Below are 10,484 nucleotides of genomic sequence, written 5' to 3'. Positions count from 1 at the left end.
CATAAAATTGAATGAGTTTTTACTCTTTAAAGAAGATTTCATTTTAAAATATGCTGTTTCCTACATTTTTAGTGCTACTAACACTTAGATGTTTGCACGTATGTCTTTAATCTTTTATTTTATGTGTATAAGTTTATTGACTGAATGTGTATAAGTGTACCCATGTCATTCAGTGCTCACAGAGGTCAGAAGAAGGTGACAGATCCCCTGGAACTGGAGTTACAGATGGTTGTTAGCTGTCATGTGAGTGCTGGGAACCAAACCTGGGTCCTCTGCAAGAGCAGCCAGTGCTCACAACTCCTGAGCCATCTCTCCAGCCCCTTACTCTCTGCTTCAAAAGACAGTCATAGTTTTATTAATCAGAACTTCAGACCAGTTCACCAGTGATTCCACTTCAGCTTCCCAATAAAAGTCAATTTCAAGCATTGAGTAAGAGGATAAAGTCCCAATCTGATATTTTCTACTAACAGACAGCTGATTACAGGTACAAACTGCCTAGATTTTTACAGAGACTTCATTGATATATAGGTCAATTTGCAGAGGAATGTTATCTTGCCTACGTTGAATCTTCCAATCCATGAACATAGTATATTGTCTCTATTCACTTAAGAAGTCTTTAATCTCTCTTAGCAATGTTTTGTAGTTTTAATATATATGTCTTATATATACTTTAATAAATCTAACCGTAAGTGTTTTGCGTTTTGTATGGCTTTGTGTTATTTCCTTCTTATTCATTCTCCAACTCTCTCTTCCACTTCCTGCCCCTCCCTTCCTCCCTTCATCTCATAGACTTGCTCATCTGTTATTCTTTCATTCCTCATAGTCACATTATTTTCAGCTAAAAACATGCTTTCTCTTCAAGAGGAATGATGACCACTGACATTCCTTAAAACTCACTAACCAGAAGGGGAAAATTCTTTCCTCTTTGCTCTTTGTAGAAAATCCCAAAGAAATACTTTCTTGGGCCAGCAAGATGCTCAGTGCGTAAAGGTTCCTGATGCCAAGCCTGGCAGCCTGTTTGGTCCCTGGGATCCACATAGTGGAAGGAGAGAACCAGTTCCCATAACTTGCCCTCTGACCTCCATATGCATGTCAACACACACATGCACACACGCACACAAACCACACACACACACACACACACACAGAGCCAGCTCTCCCTTACAATATCATGACATATGAAGCTCCATTTAAGAGAGTTGTGCTGTTTTACCCTTCATGAAGTCTGTGCTCTAACACTGATTTTCAGTGCTGCACCTCTGAAATTTTGTAAGCCTGACTGTGTAGTCTTTCTACCACTGAGCTGGTCTTCTTCTCCTTTGCCTAGACTATATTCTGGTTGTTTCTTGAGTTTCTTTTGGAACTGAAAGCATATGTAGAAATTCCAAGTATTCCTCTTCTAAAGTTTATTTAGGCTTCCAATTGTAGACCCAAGGGAAATAGCCCATCTACTTTAAATCACAATATTAATGTGCCAAACATGTTTTGAAAACTATTAACTTGCAAATGAATGAGTCGATAGAGGAAAAGTCACAGAAGAAAACTGGAAACAAATACTTCAGTTTCCCTATTTCCTTTATTTCTCTGTACTGTTAGAAAACAGTGACATATTTCAGACTTCTATATAATTCATTTTCGGTGGTTTTTCTTTATTATGAGCAATTAATAAATTGAAAAATGATGCATCTTTAAATTCTTTTTAAATAATATTTTATTGATTCTTTATAATGCATTATTTAATTTATTGATAGAGCACAAAGTGTTGCAGTTTTTCAAATATTACAATGATTTATTTAAAAGCTTTAGGGTTCTTTAGTGAACAGTTAGCAGACTTAGAAGAATTAATTGAACAGTTACCTCCTAAGATCCTTAAAGAGTTAAAATCTCTCCCTACACTACAATTAAGAGTTCAGATTTTACTACTGTCAGTTTATATTCAGCATCCTATTTTAAAGAAACCCAGAGATTAATTTATACAACAGACCCTCATAGGGATGGTTGATAAAAAAGGCAAAATCATGTCTTCAAATAACAACCCCATTTCTTTGCATATGACTTTGAAAACCTGGAGCACAGATATGTGTTATCATGATTCACAGAATGCGGTTTTAATTTTGCTAGCAACAAACGTTCTACAATGTAATTAAGGTTTCAGCATTTCTATTTGAATTAAAGGGATATATCTTAAAGAGTCATTCCCAAACATGAGGAAATGAAGAAACAAAGTTATTAGTTATTTCACCTTCTGGTGTTTTTACTCCATTACCTAAAACCTTGAATTTGTATCATATTATTACTAATTGTACTATTAAAAATTCAGTTGGTTTTATTACATGTATAAATTGGTTTGATTATAAAAAGGGAGAGAAAGAGTAGGTTCTGATTTTAAATTACATGCTGCAAAATATTTACAAGATCTCTCTGGGATTAAAGTTATTTTTCATAAAGTGTTCAAAGCCCTTGATATATGAACATTATGCATAAATTAAAGAATGTCTCAACATGATAGAAGCCTCCCTCAACTTCTGTGCATTGACTGTTCCCAAAGTTCAACCTGAGGGACAAGTCTCCCTAAATCAAAGAATCAATGTGGTCATTCTATACCTGCTTATTGTGAACCAAGTACCAAGCACAAACCAGGCTTAGTTTTGGCCCTTTTCTATGTATATTTGTAATACATTTAAATTCTAAAACATTTTTTCATAAAATTTCAATTTTATTAAAAAAAAGAAGCTTGTCATTGGGCAATCTACTTTTTAATCCTATAGTTTACTATTATTTTAAAGTCCCTTGTTTTGGGTAAACAACCTATCTCAACTTCCTTGATACCAATGGATCACTAGAGTTTTAGACTTGTTCACTGATTTCACTCATTGATTATACACCTTTTTTTTTTTCAATTGTAGCTTTCATTTCCATGCCTCATTCAACCTTTATCCCACTCACTTAGAAACTTATTCCTACAAAATTATAAGAATTATAGAAATGACCAAAGTGTTCATCCATCAATTGCAGGTTAATGACACCATTTCATAGCCATAGTAAGAATATTAAGAAACCATTAAAGAGAAAAGTTAATGCGGATGAAAGAGGAGGAAGGGCTGCTGCACGCAAAAAGCTCCCATTCTATGAAATAGCAATGAGGGATGCTATACATCTAAAAAGCTGTATCTGTGGGAAGGTAAAGGTGACTGGATATCCCTAATGAGTTCCTCCAATTATTGATAGGGCTTCTTTCCAGCTCATAATTTTGAGGTAAATTTTTTCTTTTTTCTCCTTGGTGATAAAGTTCAGTAATAAACTTCTTGGTAATTCTTGATTTCAAGAGGTAAGCTGTCTTTTTACTTTGCCATTTTAAAATATGATTACCTTTGCTACCACACCATTAGGGAAAATAGACTTGTATTTATTGTTCCAAAAGCTTTCTAAGTGAAAACTAATTTTCCCCAAAGTTTAGTGGAAGGAAAACCCAAAAGAATGTCTATTTTTGCTTTCATACCCTTTGTTTCTAAGATGGATTATGTTATTTCAGTTCATGCTCACATCTGTTTATAATGATGGAAAACTTGCTTAAAACAAAATAATAATTGAGAATAATTACACAGATCAAATGAAAATAAGCAATTTTCAAATGTTTGGGGTTGAGCATTTTTAAAAATGATCCTATTAAGTAGTCTTAAAGTATGACTTTAATTTATCCATTAAATCCAACAAAATTCAAATACAGACTTTGCAGCTGTTTTTAGAAAAAATCACACAATTGACACTAATGTTTTATCACTACTAGTTAGCACACAAATTTCTTTTTGTAACTGGAACTGGGTTTTGTTATGTACAATTACTCAGAAATTTTAATGTTCTGAAAAGAGTAATAAAAATATAAATATGCCTACTACATAACTGTTATTTGAGTTAAACTATACAGATTGCTAGCTAATATTTATCTCTGCATTTTAACCCCTTTTTTGATTCTAGTGATCCAACTATGTTAAACTAATGACCAAAGTAGAAGAGATTCAAGATTCTGATAAGATATGAGAAGCAACTCATCATTTTTCATATATTTAAATGTTTCTATCTCCTGGGATAGATTATTTTTAACTTAGGTTAATTTGATATAAGAATTTCAAAGGCTGTAACTGAATGTTGCCATAGCCTTTGGAAGTTAGATGTGAATGAAACACTCTATGTGTTCTCCTAAGGCGGCCAAGGCTCTGGGTGTTCTAACACCCCTCACACACTTTCTCCTCAACCCATTTAGTCCCCCGCTAAGGTCCTCCACTGGGTACCCTAGCACTCTTCCCCCTGAACCTCAGCACTTGAAACTCCTCATGAATGAGATGGCCTTCCCTGTGTATGTGGCTCACTCTGTGAATTTGCCTCCTTGGTAAGGACTGGCCCAGCCTCCCTTCTAAAATGTCACTTCTCATTTACGCACCATTTAGTTTTTCCTTCTTAGCACTTATCTCATTCTAAAAAGTTGTCTTTTTTTTTTCATGGTTTCTTCGTGGTTTTGTTTGTTTTGTTATACTGTTAGATCCTGAGAACACATTAAAATCCTGACACCTAGTAGAGGTTCAAGAAAATTTTAAAAATTTCTATTAAAGATTTTTTTTTAAAAATAAAAAAAAGGCAATATAGTCCTGTATAGCAAAATCAACCAGAGTCAAAAAGCTGCTCCCTATGGCTGGTCGACATGTTCCTCACTTACTATGGCCGTTCCGTTCCTGTCCCCTGTCCTGCTTCATAGACTTACTTTGTTTATTTGTACTTCATTAGTTTTGGACACTGTAAACATTGAATCAAGTTTTAGCCTACTATTTTCTTAAACTTATCTCCCTGAACCACTTAACTAAATAGTCTATTGACAGTTATTTCTATAATAACTTATTTCTCCCTTTGAGACTCCTTCCTATAACTCCCAACCATCAAAAAATAAAAAATAAAAAATACAGTCACACATTGTTGTACATGAAGTGACAGTCATGAAAGGCTCATGGGACATGGTTATGTTATACCCTACCCCAATGGAGAATAGGAACATATAATAAATATACTATGAGTCTAAGCGATATAGTGGATATCCTGCTTATGTACAGTGAGATATGTATTCTCTACTGAGAATCAAGTATGCAAACCCCACCATTATATTTCATCTCACCGAGGTTTAGGGTATTGACTAATTACCAATGATTCCTTAGTTATAGAATTTTCATATCTGTATGAGTTGAAGTCAAACTGCAGCCTCAGAGCTATTATAGCATCAAAAGATTTAATAACAGAGGATACACCTTCTTTCACCTCCTCACCGATGAAGCATTATTTCACTCTGTGCCTGTGGTTAATTATTATTCAATTGGGGAAACTGCATAAAAGTTGTTTTGTCCCACATATTTGGAGACAAGACAACCAAATGCTGTTTGAAAACACACTGGTTAAGAAATTAAAACTGGACAGTGTGTTTCAGTGAAGTATCACCACAGTGATGCTTTGTAAGAAGGCATCCTACGTTTCAAAGACAAATGTCAATACTTGTTTGTTTCTTGCTTGCCTATCTGTGGGGTAGCTGCAGTTTGGCTGATCTGGGCTGTGTGCAGTAGGATTGGGCTCAGTGCTGTAGTAGCGTCAATGTTGCCTTTAGATGTTCATCTTTCTTGGACCAGTAAGTATTTTGATATTCTAATCTCAGTGCAAGAAACAGAAGAAACTCCCAAGTCCACTGCTCTTATCAGATTCTCCATTTTGGCCACTTCAAGTCAATAGTCTCTTCAAAAAGAACCATGCATGTACATGTGCCATAGCATGAGCAAGGAGGTTCATGTACCAAACTATTTAGACAGGGGAACTTTTAGACTGATGAACCAAATTCTACCCCATTTGATAACTAGAAAGAGACTTGTTATACATATAACCTTAGACCTTGCAATGCATACCCAGATACAATAGGAGTCAGCCAGCACCCTATTGCTACGGCATAGATGAACAGTCAACATGGAGTCAATTAATTACTTTACCTTGTAGTCATTAGTTCTCAGAACTCAGATGTTAGAAGTGAAACTCTACAAACACTGGAATCTCAAAATGCAGACAGTTATAACCACAGAACTTGAGGAGTCACTTGGTCTCCAACAATGTGGGCAGAAACCACCTTTCTGCAGTCTCTCTAATGGAATTACAATTAACCACAGACTTGTTATGAAGAAAGACTCCACTGGGCATTGCAAGTTTGGCTTAATGAATAAAACTGCACAGTGCAAAACATATTCTTAAACTCCCTCTGGAGAGGCAGTTCAATAATAGTTTCACAAAATATTACTTAAAAATATTGGCATTAATTAGATGAGATTGTCACATAGTATATTCTGATTATATAAATATAATCAGAATCCCAGTCCTCCCCCTACTCCTCTCAGGTTCACCACAACTACATGTCCTCTTTTTTTTTTTAAATGACCCATTAACCCCAATTTGTGCTGTTTACATATTCCTGGGTGTGGGACCATTCACTAGAGCATCATTGACCTACCACATGTTTGAAGAAAACTGACTCTCCCTCTCCAAGAAGTCATTAACTGTTAAGGGGTCCTCAGTTAGTAGTGGGGGCTCCTGAACCTTTACACCCTACATGCTAGAATGTTGACTAGCTTGATCTTGTGCAGGTCTCATGCAAACAACCATAGCCACAGCTGTTGTGAGTTTTTTAGTACAGTGGTCCTGTCATGTCACAAATATGCTTAATCAACTCATATGTGGGTTCCCACTGCTATATAGTCTATCTTTTGGTACATAGGTTAAGTTTTAGTGAGGACCAGGAGAATGTACTACCACCTTTGGATGGAGTCTTCTTACTATTTGACAATCTGCCCATTAAACCTGGCTGCCTTTGAAAAGAGCTGTGTGCTGAGGAAGAAATACATATGTGTATATCTATAAATCCAAAGGGAACACAATATTTTCTTGGTCCCAAACTGTAAGATGCTTCCAGGATAAACAAAGGAATTTGCCAGTGGAAAGTCTGCATGTTAGTACTTGAAATGTTCTGGGGAAGTTGGAATTTTTGTGAAATAAAAACATACAGTAATTTGAAATCACACACATTCACTGAACAAACTCTTGCCAAACTGGCTGCTCGGGAGCTATTTTCCTACCCAAATAGTTTAATGGTTTTTCTTTTAAGTATTAGTTGAAAATATTTACCTACAAGCTCAAAGTAATGTCCTGGAGTTTATTAAATTTTGGCTGGAAAACATTCCAAGTTTTTTAAAAAAATGATTCATTATGAAGAAAAATAAAATTAACAAAACTGTTGTTAATCACAATGAAAGCTGAAACACAGGTATGGCTTCATTTTAATTATATAAAATGTCACTAATGACACTGAAGTTAAAATTAACTTACCAGTTATGTATGAAGAGAGTAGAATAAACAGAACTGCACAGATTTAGTGCTTAATGACATAAAATTAGAAGAGCTCAGAATTCCAACTCAAGAAGTTGGAAGAATGTATTAAAAAGTCCAGATCACTCAAAATGTTTATTGAATGGGGCAAATAGCAAAAGACCAAAAAAGAAATAACCTAGATTAAGTCACTAAACAGAAGAAGACATAAAATTTATACAACCTGACCATTCCTTTTGTTTAAAAACAGCAAATTCATAAACAGCCCAGAGACAGAACATCTTTCTAGATTTTAAAGCAAAATAACAGCATGAGCTGGGCGGGTGGATCTAATTACGTACTATAGCATAGGCCACTTGGCGTACTGTTCTCTTTTTTGCCAGAAAACTCCCTCGCCCCCTCAAGAATTTTTTTTTTATTGGAGTTAGCAAATAAAGGAATTTTAGTACTTTATTTTATGACCACTGGCATTGGTGGTTACAATTTGAAATAACTACCGTATCTTAGCAACTCTAATCTTAACAAAATAAATACAGCAAAAAGCAAACAGGCGTCAGACCATACTAATATCTCAACATCCAGAAACAGAAAAGGGGAGGAGGGATTTAATGGAGGATGACTTTCATCAATTGGCAGCTCTCCTGTGACCAAACACATTACATTTCTTTCCATTTTCACAGCAGGGGAACCTGTGATATTTTGAGAGAAGAAAGCTCACTTAGACCAACAGGAGGCAAGCATGAAGGAAGGAGAGGGAAAAAGAGATTGAAATAAAAAAGATGTGAGAGAGTGGGATTCGAAGTTAAATTCTGTTCATTTCTAGGCTCTGTAGAGGTCACAGCAATGTTGTCATCTATCTATTGTCTCTTCCTTTGCATCCAAATGGATGCCTATATTTGCATATATACAGTCCATCACCTAGACACTGAACTCCAAATTAGAACTACACCAAGAAGGGAGGCACCAAAAATTCAGACGGAGCAGATGAATCCAATTCTGCCTCCTCAAAATGAGAAGTGCCCCCCTCCCCAAAGGCCCAAGTGTTTGAACACTTACCCTGTTGTCCCCAGTTGGTGGCACTGTTTGAGGAAGATCATAGAACCTCTAGGGGGTGTGGCCTTTCTGGAAGAAGTATGTCACTGGGGAGGGCTTTGAGAGTTCATAGCCTTGTCCCACTTGTATTTGCTCTCTCTGCTTCCTGTGAGTAGTTGAAGATGTGGGCACTCAACTTTCTGCAGCCATGCCTTCCCACTATTATGGATGCTCCATCTCAAACCGTACCCCCAAATAAACTCTTTTGTGAGTGGCCTTCATCAAGGTATTTTATTATAGCAAGAGAAAAGTAACCACCACAAACTACTTAGGAAATAAGACACAAAGCTCTTGAATCATGCCGTGCTCTTAGACGAATCCTTTGAAGCATCCTAGACGTGGAATTAAAACCTTCTTCACCTTGATCCAAACATACATAACATTCCCATGGTATGAAGCCAGCCATAGGCTTTGCAATATGAAAGAATTAGTGGTTAGAGGGATGTGACTAGGGACCTCCATTCCATCATTTCATAGTTTCATGAAATTGCATTATGTTTAATGTCTCAAGGTTGAAACTTTCTTCAGACCAAAAAGGGTAAACAAAAAAGGGACAGTGACGTTTTAGCTTGGAATAATGCCTGTAAACCACCTGATAAGCCAATTCACTTCCATTCCAGTCTTCCTTTCCCTGGAGTCACATGGTCTCCCTGAGAAGCATACTGTACAGACCAATCTACTCAACACTGTCTTTTGTTTATCTTGCCATTTTATTGTTTTTTTATTAATGGTGCTAGTGATGGAATCCAGGGCCTTACGTGTGCAAACAAGCTGAGCTGCATCTCTAGTCCTTATCTTGTTTCAACTACCTGATTTATCAATATTCCCAAATATGTTCAGAATTGCATGTGTTTGTAACCTTGAACCTTCCTTTAGGCTCTGACTCAGTCTCCTTGTTGACACCGCCACCCACATCTCTCTTGTCTTATATTGTATTTTATGCTACATATTACCTTCTAATATAATTGAGCTACAGCTTAGGTTTGTAGTCCAAATATTGATACAAACCCAGGCTAAAAATCCTGTATGTTAAAACTTTCTAGAAATTTTGTTATTCTCATAAGACAGTATATACATACAGCATGTTAAGAACACATATGAAGCATGAAAGAGTATATTTAAATTCTAGGGTATAACTTTTACAGCAGGCTTAGAAAAATATACCACTGATTCTCCCCAGGGCATTACAGTTCAACTGTTTATACATCTGTTTCCATCATTTTAAGAATTACTGCCAGAGAAATAGTGTCTCGATCTTACCAATAAGATAGTGTCAAGTTTTCACTGTGCATATCCAAATGGAGACAAAACCACAGAGGAAGTTTGTTACGTCTAGAAAAGGAAAAAAAAAAAAAAGATCAAAGTTACAAAGGGGAAAAAATGAATTCAACAGCCAGAGAACAAACTGATTTAAGCAACAATAGATTGATGTCTAACTTGTGCTTAGTGTCATGTCAACAACTCAGGAAAAGAAGCAAACACACAAACAAAAAAAAAAATAAATAAAATAAATAAATATTAAAATTCCCAACTTCATGTGAAATCAGACAAGATTCACTGATGATTAGTTGATGATCTGAATCTTGTATTGTCTAAGTATCAAGAACCTATAGACATAAATTTATTGAAAAAAGAATTGTATCTAAATGTAATGCAATCACTTGATATCCTGTGAGAAGGAAAAGCAAATTTAAAAATCATGGTGGTATTTTCGTTTTCAGGATGACAACAAAGAATTATAATTTACCCAAATTATAATATACTTTTGAAAAGTACAGAAAGTCATGTTGTTACAGTTAGGGTCACCTGGTTAAACATAGACTGCCCACATTATTTAAATTTCAGATAAGCAATGACTACTTCTTTGAGCATCAAATATGCTTCATATATTGCTACATAAATATTGGATGTTTATTTTAGTATTAAGAACTACATATTGCAGGGACATCTTTATATTAAAAATTTACCTGTCACAGCTATAATTAAAACTTAAC

General features: G+C 35.5%; 1 protein-coding gene across 2 annotated transcripts in view; it reads left to right on the top strand.

Annotated features, from left to right (window-relative positions):
- Mdfic2 (MyoD family inhibitor domain containing 2) overlaps positions 1-10,484 on the top strand; it is a 129,990-nt gene that overhangs the window by 63,656 nt on the left and 55,850 nt on the right. The gene's annotated exons all lie outside the window — the stretch shown is intronic.

Source organism: Nannospalax galili, unplaced genomic scaffold, assembly GCF_000622305.1.
Source record: "Nannospalax galili isolate Female #2095 unplaced genomic scaffold, S.galili_v1.0 scaffold1051, whole genome shotgun sequence".
NCBI classification, from domain to species: Eukaryota; Metazoa; Chordata; class Mammalia; order Rodentia; family Spalacidae; genus Nannospalax; species Nannospalax galili.
Note: the sequence above shows the minus strand (reverse complement) of the source record. Positions and strands in the feature narration are given on the sequence as shown.